This window comes from Biomphalaria glabrata, chromosome 11 (assembly GCF_947242115.1).
Source record: "Biomphalaria glabrata chromosome 11, xgBioGlab47.1, whole genome shotgun sequence".
Classification (NCBI taxonomy): domain Eukaryota; kingdom Metazoa; phylum Mollusca; class Gastropoda; family Planorbidae; genus Biomphalaria; species Biomphalaria glabrata.
The window spans coordinates 5,643,494-5,653,032 of record NC_074721.1 but is presented as its reverse complement, the minus strand read 5'-3'; the positions used below and the strand labels follow the sequence as shown (position 1 = coordinate 5,653,032).

General features: G+C 39.3%; 1 protein-coding gene across 4 annotated transcripts in view; it reads left to right on the top strand.

Moving 5' to 3' along the window:
- Nucleotides 1–7,989: 7,989 nt before the first annotated feature.
- LOC106059582 (uncharacterized) overlaps nt 7,990–9,539 on the top strand; it is a 19,909-nt gene continuing 18,359 nt past the window's right edge. The window contains exon 1 of one of the 4 annotated variants that reach the window (XM_056004369.1): nt 7,990–8,234. The gene's annotated coding sequence lies outside the window, so the exon portion shown is untranslated. Of the gene's footprint in view, nt 8,239–9,539 lie in introns of all 4 variants that reach the window. The other 3 variants (XM_056004368.1, XM_056004367.1, XM_056004366.1) reach the window with 3 other exon arrangements.

Below are 9,539 nucleotides of genomic sequence, written 5' to 3'. Positions count from 1 at the left end.
TTATCTTATCTTACAAGACATTATTTTTTTCCTTTTTTTTTTTTTTTTCTAAAGAAGCATGCCAAAAGTCTTTTTTTTTCTTTTTACAAATCTTATATTATTTCACTCTGTCAGTCTGTATTGTAAAAGGTTTAAACACGTTATTTCTGCCACACCCAATCTCGGATTAAGCTGAAGCTCGACACAATTTTTTCTTTTACCTGACAACACAACAATCAATAAAACAAATTAACAATTAGTAATTAATTATTTTTTTTGGTATGAACAAGGGAAAGAAATCATATTTGACAGATGTGGTAGTATTAGTTAAATCAGTCCCTTGAGGAATCGAACCCTGAGTTAACATTTTTTTATGCATTTAAAAAACGATGGTGTAAAAATTCACCAAGATACCCTCTTCTTCCCTCCCCCTTTCACAACTGGTCCAGACAATTGATATGATCGTAGCGCATTAAGAAAGCTAAAAGCTAAACAAAACATATTTCTATCTCACAGGTAAGTATGTCTAGGTCAATTGCGCAAACAATGTAGAGACGGATCCAAAATAATTGATGCAATTACACTAAAGCTTTTTTTTTCCTTGCTTAAATTAATAAAAATAATTATAAAAACTACACGACAAAATAAATACACCATAACGTCAATATTACACATATTACATATAAGAAACCAAAGTGTATATTCACACCAGACTCACTCATAATTTACATGTGACAAAGTTTATACCAGATTGTTCTTATTTAATGCTTTGATTGCCAGGGGAACAAAAGAGTGTCTGTGTCTGTTTGTCTTTGCTATCGGTGTCTTGTATCTCTTTTGTGATGGTAAAATCACAAAATCCTGACATATATATATATTAGAAAAGCCTGGTTCGGCATGAGAGCATGACAGTTTAATGAATTACTTTCTGTTTAACGCTGATAACTTATCATCAAAGGTCAAGGTGTAGTGCACTTTCACTTTATTTTTTTTTCCAATCGCTCTTTCTTGAAATTGGGAGCGTCATTTTTAGCCTTGAAAAAAAGGTTTTTTTTTTTTTTTTTTTTTTTGCTAATAAAGGTTTACCGTATCCATATTAGGATAACAATAACACTTTTTTACATTACCTTAATATTTATACTTTGCAAAATTTGTTATAGTTTTTAATGGCATTGAATTTTAATTTTATTTTTATCTAATGTTTTACACATTTTGTCATTTAAAAAAAAAAAAGATTATTGTTATAACCTTGTCATGCACACTGCCATCCAAGATAGTGCAGAAGGTGGCGCTCTTTTAGAGACTAGACAGGAAGGAAGTTGACATTAGAAGGAGAGAACGATTTCCGCCCAATTCTAGAACCGAAATGAAGATGCTGTGGTCAAGGCAGATGTCCTATGTGTTTGTCATGTCTCCATGTAAATAAGCATCTATGTCTCGTTGAGTTGCCTCCCTTCAGTTATTACAATATATTAAATATTGCTCATTTCATGATTAATACCAATTACTATTTGTTAGATAAAATTATCAGATGATGCAAATAATTAGGGATGAAATGACCAGAGGATGATATGACCGGGGGATGAAACAATTGGGGATGAAATGCCCGGGAACCCTCAAATATACACCAGTCCATCTCTATTTATCTATAGGCAACACAAGCGATAGAGCAGAATGCCTAAGAAATATTCAGCAATCACATATAATATCGGAAATTTTAAGGATTTTCGAAAGAGCCCATATCTCTAATAGTTAGGGTCTTTTTAAGTTTTAATACGGCACCAAGTCGGTGTTCGGGCAGAATTAGAATTATTATCACTTTTATTAATTTATAGATATTGTTATGACCCCGCCATGCGCACCGCCATTCAAGACAGTGCAGAAGGTGCGCACTATTAGTGACTAGACTAGCAAGGATGTTGACATTAATATAATAACGATTTCCGCCCAAGTCTAGAACCGATATGACGATGCTGTGCTCAAGGCAGATGTCCTTTGTATTTTTCATGTCTCCGTGTAAATAAACATCTATATCTCGTTGAGTTGCCTCCCTTCAGTTATTACATTAGTGGCGAAGTGGGATTATAGGCAACTCAACGAGAGAAGGTAGAATTCGATCTCAATGGCATTTTTGAAGCTATTACATCAACTCTTAAATTAAGGAGCTAAGACAAGAGCTTCGGTACCGAGGTTTAAAACCAGTCAGTAGTTGGGAAACTTTCACTGCTCGTCTCCAGCAAGCCCTGATCGATGAAGAAGATTCGGAGACCTACCAATTTGAAATTGAACCTGTATTGGCAAGATCCGGGACTGTAGGGATGCATTTAAATGAACATGATTAGAAACATGATGGGGAACATGCGTAGGAACGCGTAGGAACATGATGTGGAACAACCTAGATGAAAGTGTATTGCAAGTAGAAGGCCAATAGACCAAGGTGATCAAATGGTGTCGCAATCGAAAGAAGGAATAGACTCGTTAATGAAGGAGCAGTTACCTGGTCAGGACTGTGGCTGCACAAACAATGATGGTGGTGGCGCTGGGGATTGTAATGCCGTCTGTGACTGTGTTGTGGGCAAATCTAACGGGGGTGACTTTCATGGCGAGAAACGTGACAACGATTGCTGCGACGATCTCAATGGGATATACAGAATCGAAAGGAAAGAAACAAATGAAGAAACTAGAAAAGTCTGTGATGTAACTGAAGTTTTGTTCCTGATGTACCTGCAACGAGCACCTCAATGAGCAGGACAGGTCGAGACAACGTTGGGTCTTCGTCCAAGCTTGTTGTTGTGGACCTTAAAGACATCTGCTTATCTGTCGGTACCTTTGACGAAAACTCAAACCATGAAAGCCTGAGGACCATTTCTAATTCGTTGCCTTGGATGTCATCGGGTGAAATTGTGAATACGGACCCCAACAATGGCCGAGACAGAAACAACGAATTTGACTTTGGCAGCGGCATAAGAGAGAACTCGATGCTTGACAACTGCATCCAGGCGATTGACAAGAATTTTAAATGCGGCACCCAGCGGGGGCACTGCCCATGCCAAGAAATCCAGCAACAAGGTCTGAACTGAAATGGAACATTACAAGAGTGTTTAATGGACATAACTTACAGATAAAGCTGAAAAAGACTGTGTTTCAAAACATGACTACCTGTGGGTCTACAACTGTGCCACGAGACGTCCATGGAAAAGGTCCGTTGAATTGGCGTCTTAGAACAACGGCCCTGGGAACTAGAGTGGTCGCCACAACCTCCATTTGTGCTAAGTGGCTGGCAACCCTGACCTCCATTAACTTCCCCAGTGTCAGCTGGCTGGCATCAGCTACAGTCGTCATGAGGTCGAAGCAGCGACCACGTTATCGTCTCAAACGCAGACTGGCCAACTGGAAGAAGAGAAAGCGACGGCCGCAGAAAACTGTACAGATGGCTTCGTGGGTCACCGGCTCCCCGCCATCTGTGGCTCTCACCGATCGACCTTCTCCTGAACTGTCGAACCTCCACGGCACTGTTTCTTTTTGGGACGAAAAGCGCTAAGAAGGGGGCAATGTTATAACCCCGCCATGCGCACCGCCAGTCAAAATAGTGCAGAAGGTGCGCACTATTAGTGACTAGACTAGCAAGGATGTTGACATTAATATAATAACGATTTCCGCTGTGTTCAAGGTAGATGTCTTATGTGTTTGTCCTGTCTTCGTGTAAATAAACATCTATATCTCGTTGAGTTGCCTCCTTTCAGTTATCTATAATGGATTTAATATATGTGCAACTCGACAGTAACATATTAATGATTATTGTATGGGCAAACTTTTGAACTTCGCCAGATGGAGGGCCAAAACGAAAATCAGACTCACCCTTTTAAGAGACATGCTATTCACGGATGACGGTTTGGTAGTGGCAGGCACACACGCACACGCACACGCGCACACACACACGCACGCACACACACACACACACACACGCGCGCACACACACACACACACACGCACACGGTGCTTCACTTCATTCCCGCTTCTCTCAGGCGAGTATGGGCTAACCATTAGCAGAAAGAAAATATACGAGATGGGGCCACATTTAACAAAACCACCCTCCATCCCCAGTGATTAATACAAGCAAGATGCCGTAAATAAATTCTGCTATCTTAGATTCACAATTCAAAATGACATAGATTTAGAAGGGGAGATAAGCAACGCTTAGGGAAGGCTGTAACGACAAGAAAGAAGCTCACTACAATAATCAAAATGGAAGTACAAGACATGTGTTCTTGGCACGCTACTCTACTGCAGTAAGTCTTGGACTACCTACGCTAAGCTAAAAATAATTAAATTTATTTCAGTAATTGTAATGAAAACAAGGTTACAAAGAAAGTTTGTGTGGAAACACAAACTCAAAATCGGCCTCCGAAGTGGTCCACCCAGGCAGTTAAAAAGGCAGGTTTCAATATTTTCAGAGAGAACATTAAAATGAAATTCTATGAAAGGAAAATGACAGAGAAGAATGGAAAAAAAAGAAGGGTGAAAGATCTTGTGTGGTGCCCCAGCGGTCCAGCAGAACAAACGATAGGTGAAAGTGAATGTGAAGTTAGATGTGAACCTGACCTAACCGATGTCTTATGATGAATATCTAATTGATCTAATTGTTTTGTAAAGGGGCAATCTCTTATTCAAATCCTCAAGAAAATAAATATTTACGTAAAAACAAATGTCTTTAGTAAGTGTTATACGGATTTTATTCCATTCTGCGGTTCACGCGGAAATACGAAAAACTACTTATTAATTATTGTTTTAAATTATGCCCAACTTATATGCCTACTAAATAGATTCTGTTTCTTTAAAAAAAAAGAAAAATGTATGTGTGCGTGTAAAATGAAGTAGTTAGTATGACAGAACTTCATGAACTTAGCAATACATTTGTAAAAAAAAAAAAAAATTTTTTTTTTACAAAAATCTAAAACTATTCCCATAAATGTGTTACAAATATAGCTAATAGTAATCTCTCCTACTGAAAAAAAAAAACAGCAGACACGCACGATTTAAAAAATTAGATTTTTCACTTTCAGAAAAGAAAAAAGCAGCCGTTGCATCAGAACTTTAAATGCTCTAAAATACTATGATATCGGATTTTCACTACCTTTTCTAGTTTTTGAGATCTAAACGGGACGGACGGACTGACGACAGACGGACGGACGGACAGACAGGCCACACAAAACTAATAGCTCCTTTTCCCCTTTTGGAGGTCGCCAATAAATGAAAAATGAACGAGCTCTCATCCAAATAGCTTATTAAGCTATCCCGACAAGATCAACGTCTAATCTTTCGACTCAGGACGGGACACAACAGAATGAGACAACATATGTACCGGAAGCTCAAAATTGGAACCAGTGAAATCTGCCCTTGTGGAGTGTCCAATCTCATTTGTGGACCAGTTGGTGGGAAGTAGGGGGTATTAGGGAGAAGGTTCTATGTGATCTTTCGGCGCTCAGTAAACACAACTCTGCTCGAGTCGGTTGTCAAACCTCGAGCCCTTCTCATAGGTATCCAAGCCAATCCAAGTTCAAGCGTACTTAGCCTCCCTACCACGCTGGGGTGGGTAGGGGTACAAATTTGACCCCCCCCCGGCGGGCACCCAAAATGAGTGTCCGAAATTTGCATTTGCAATTCATGTCATGATGTCGAATGTGAAAATGCAGGGGCAGCTAAAGAGGTGAAACTCCCAGGGCATCCATATCCCTAGCTAAGCAACTGTTCTAATCAAGGGGCAGCTAAAGAGGTGAAGCTCCCAGGGCATCCATATCCCTATCTAAGCAACTGTTCTAATCAAGGGGCAGCTAAAGAGGTGAAGCTCCCAGGGCATCCATATCCCTAGCTAAGCAACTGTTCTAATCAAGGGGCAGCTAAAGAGGTGAAGCTCCCAGGGCATCCATGTCCCTAGCTAAGCAACTGTTCTAATCAAGGGGCACCTAAAGAGGTGAAGCTCCCAGGGCATCCATATCCCTATCTAAGCAACTGTTCTAATCAAGGGGCACCTAAAGAGGGGAAGCTCCCAGGGCATCCATATCCCTAGCTAAGCAACTGTTCTAATCAAGGGGCAGCTAAAGAGGTGAAGCTCCCAGGGCATCCATGTCCCTAGCTAAGCAACTGTTCTAATCAAGGGGCACCTAAAGAGGTGAAGCTCCCAGGGCATCCATATCCCTATCTAAGCAACTGTTCTAATCAAGGGGCACCTAAAGAGGGGAAGCTCCCAGGGCATCCATATCCCTAGCTAAGCAACTGTTCTAATCAAGGGGCAGCTAAAGAAGTGAAGCTCCCAGGGCATCCATATCCCCTAGCTAAGCAACTGTTCTAATCAAGGGGCAGCTAAAGAGTTGAAGCTCTCAGGGCATCCATATCCCTAGCTAAGCAACTGTTCTAATCAAGGGGCACCTAAAGAGGGGAAGCTCCCAGGGCATCCATATCCCTAGCTAAGCAACTGTTCTAATCAAGGGGCAGCTAAAGAAGTGAAGCTCCCAGGGCATCCATATCCCCTAGCTAAGCAACTGTTCTAATCAATGGGCAGCTAAAGAGTTGAAGCTCTCAGGGCATCCATATCCCCTAGCTAAGCAACTGTTCTAATCAAGGGGCAGCTAAATTTGTTTAAATTCATAATAAAGTAGTTCTTATATATCTTATTTCATTTGTTTGTGTAGCTAAAGAATAAAAAGGAATGGTGAGACTTGTTACGTTCCTTTCTAAGATGAGACTCTTTGAACCATAATGTACTACAAAACAAAATCATACACAATGACATATTAACTAATGGTTACTATGAACAATTGACACATATATATATCTATGCATATCTCTATGTAATCATGCAGATTTCGTTAATACTACTCCCAGCCTATAATTCAATTCAAATCTATATCTGCTCACAATCATTGTTGTATATACTCCCAATAGGACAATCCTCTGTGGAATATATCTACCACACTCCATGCCAGAATTTACAAATGTACACAATAAAATAGCTTAATTCTTAACAGAATGTAAAGTAATCATTTTATACCCTACACAATCTCACCAACCTAAGTACATCGTGATAATGTATCTGCCACAACATTTTCTTTCCCTGGTATTAGTCTCAAATTTATAGTCCATCAGTTGTAATGAACAACAACCCTGGAATCTACGGTGATCGCCACAACATCCATTTGTGTTACGTGACTGGCAACCCTGACCTCCACTAACTCTTCATGTTTCAGCTGGCTGGCATCAGCGACTATCGTCATGAGGTCGAAGCAGCGACCACGATATCGCCTCAAGTGTAGACTGGCCAACTGGAAGAAGAGGAAGCGACGACCACGGGAAACTGTGCAGATGGCTTTGTGGGCAACAGGCACCCTAACGTCTGTGGTTCCCACCGATCGACCTCCACCTGAACTGTCAAAGCTCCACTGCAGTGTTTCTTTTCGGGACGAAAAGCTCTAAGAAGGGGGCAATGTTATAACTCCGCCATGCGCACCGACATCTAAGCTAGAAGGTGCGCACTGTGATAAACTAGACTGAAAAGGATGTCAACATTAGGAAGAGAGGAGAACGATTTCCGCCCAAGTTGAGAGCTGAAGTGAGACTGTGCCTAAGACAGATGATGTTTTATGAACTTGTGAAGTCGTGTAAATAAAGTTATATGTGCCTCGTTAAGTTTGCCTTCCTTCAGTTGTGCATGTGCATGAATAAAGGTGCGAATTGGTGTAAAGAATTGAAGGGATGTAAAAAAGAGGAAGCCGGGAGAAAGTGACAGGAAGAGAGATGAAATGTTGATGTTTACATAAATTGTTATAATATTAAAGTATTACTAGAATAAAACCTGAGAGTGTCTTATTATTTGAAGAGTCTTGTGTCCTAACAAGACTCACAATACTAAATAACCTACCTATTATATAGGTCATTTAAGATTGATTTTTCTTCTTGTGAACAGTGAACTTAGAAATAGAACCACACGCCGACGCTGGTTTATAGCAACAAGTGTTGTTAACACCGTTCCGGTTCAATGGCTACATCGATTTTGTTCAAACCTATAGCACTGCCATCGATTAGTGGCATTGAATGAATCTAGAGCAGCAATGAGAGTGAGACCTCATTATCCTTTTAGTCGTAACAAACGTCATGGCCAAGGACAACCAAAATATTTATATGGATTTCTTAATAAGGACAAATAACGGTTTAGAGCTTCTCTGGATGTAAATTGAAATCAATCACCAAATGAGCTAAAAGTAGGTAAGTAGACTTTAACTTTGCATTGCTTGCTTAGTGTTACTGTAATAATAATAATAATAATAATCTTTATTATCCGTAAGGAAATTTGTCTTATAATTTGTGCATTACACCAAACAAAAAAACATTATAACTATAAGAAAACAAAGTGTACATTCACACCAGACTCACTCATAGTTTACATGTGACAAAGTCTATACCAGATTGTTCTTATTTAATGATTTGATTGTCAGGGGAACAAAAGAGTGTTTGTGTCTGTTTGTCTTTGCTATCGGTGTCTTGTATCTCTTTTGTGATGGTAAAATCACAAAATCCTGACACAAAAGGTGATTCTTTATTTCGAGGATCTTGTTAGCTTTTTTATAGATGTTTGTCTCAAACAACTGCCCAAATGGGGTTTGTTTTTTTGCCAATGATTTTACCAGCAGCATTTAGGATTCTATAAAGTTTATTTTTATTTTTAATGCTCAGATTGCCATACCAGGCAGTGATATTGAAGCTTAAAATATTGCAGATGTGAGCGTGATAAAACATAGCCAACGCCTTTTCGCTAACATTAAACGAGGACAGTTTTCTTAGTAGTCGTAATCTTTGCTGCCCTTTTTTGCTGATATAATCAGTATTTTCTGTAAAATTTAGTTTATTGTCTAGGATAGTACCAAGGTATTTAAAGGTTTGCACAATTTCAGTAGTGTCTCCAGCTACAGAAACAATATCATTTTCCTTCTTGTCCCTACGAAAATCGATTATCATAATATGATTGTGATAGAAAAACAGAAGCGATAAATAATAGAAAAAAATTGAGAGAAGATTGTAAGAAAAAAAAGTAAAAAAAAAAAAAGATAGAGAAATAGATTAGGACGGATGGGTTTAAACAAAAAAAAAAGGTAACTGAAAGGCTCCGAGCGGTGTTAGTTCTTTGAAATATAACTAGTGTAGATCTACGTCTGACTGAAAGTAACACTTCAAACTACTTCATAACACCGGCGAAAGGCCGAAACGATCAATAAATAGTCGACGCTGATGTTGTTCTACAAATATATTTAATAATCACGAAGGGAATCGTCCGATGTCAGCTATGTCCGTATACTGCTCTACACGAAGAGCCACTTAGAGCGTTCTTGTTTTTCAAAGATCCGTCACGTCACTTGTCGCTAAGTAAAACTTTCCCCTTATTCCCGAAACAAATAACTAAATCCTAATCATGTCATAACAACTCCTCCCCCTCCACAGTAAGTAAGAATAGAAAAAAAAAGATTGAGAAAAGAAAGAACGAGAGAGATAGAGAGAAAGAGAATGAAATA